This window comes from Bison bison, unplaced genomic scaffold, assembly GCF_000754665.1.
Source record: "Bison bison bison isolate TAMUID 2011002044 unplaced genomic scaffold, Bison_UMD1.0 scf7180017860457, whole genome shotgun sequence".
Classification (NCBI taxonomy): Eukaryota; Metazoa; Chordata; class Mammalia; order Artiodactyla; family Bovidae; genus Bison; species Bison bison.
In genome coordinates this window covers 621,109-622,022 of record NW_011491029.1, presented here as the reverse complement: position 1 = coordinate 622,022, position 914 = coordinate 621,109, and the positions used below count along the sequence as shown (strand labels likewise).

Sequence of the window (914 nt, the reverse complement as noted above, 5' to 3'; positions counted from 1 at the left end):
CTCCAGGAACTCTGCTTTCCCCCAGAGGCTCACCTCCTCCAGCCCTTCAACCCTCAGCTCTTGGGTTGTCTCAGGACCAACCCTGACCTTCTGCCCCACAGTGGGGCAGCACCCAGTCTGGTGAGATTCCCCCTTCAACGTCAGCCTCCTTCTCCTCATCCCTCACCCCTCACCTTTGCTCCCATCATGCAGCAAACATCTGGGGGTGAGGACAAGAGGAAAGCCGCCTTTCGCCTGCCCTGCAGCCTCCAGCACGAGCTGAGAGCTTTCTCACTCAGCCACAGAGGGTCTGGTCTGGGAGCAGGGAAAGGAGAGAAGATTCAAGCCTCTTATTTGAATAAATTGAGATCCACGCCTCCGGGGCACCAAACTTACCTTTTTCAACTGGTGTCTTCTCCTGTCTGGGGTGTCAAGATTCTCCTGAGGTCTCTTTCTGATGGTGGCTTCAGGATAAACTCTAGAAGGAGAACAGAGAGAAATACATTTTAAAAGGCTAAGGGGGCCTTCCCTGGTGGCTCAGGGGTAAAGAATCCGCCTGTCAATGCAGGAGACGTGGGTTCAATCCCTGATCCGGGAAGATCCCATGCACCACGACTACTGAGCCCACACACCACAACTACTGAAGCCCGTGTGTCCTAGAGCCAGCGATCCACACCACACAAGCCACCGCAATGAGAAGCCCGCACACCACAATTAGACAGTGGCCTCCACTCGCCCCGACTGGAGAAACGCCCACGCAGCAACGAAGACCCAGCACCGCCAAAAATAAATAAATAAGGCAAGGGATGGGGGGCATGCGGCTTCTGGGGCCACGTCGCTTAGATGTTCCCCCACTCTCACCTCCCATCTCTGCGGGAGGTGATACAGAAGCCAGACAGGGCCCAGCAAGACAGAAGCAAGCATCCACCCCCACC

The 914-nt window shown here is 55.9% G+C and overlaps 1 protein-coding gene across 2 annotated transcripts in view; it reads right to left on the bottom strand.

Moving 5' to 3' along the window:
* TSPAN18 (tetraspanin 18) overlaps positions 1-914 on the bottom strand; it is a 177,703-nt gene that overhangs the window by 152,004 nt on the left and 24,785 nt on the right. For both annotated transcript variants that reach the window (XM_010832226.1, XM_010832227.1), the window contains exon 2: positions 376-457. The gene's annotated coding sequence lies outside the window, so the exon portion shown is untranslated. The remainder of the gene's footprint in view (positions 1-375; positions 458-914) is intronic.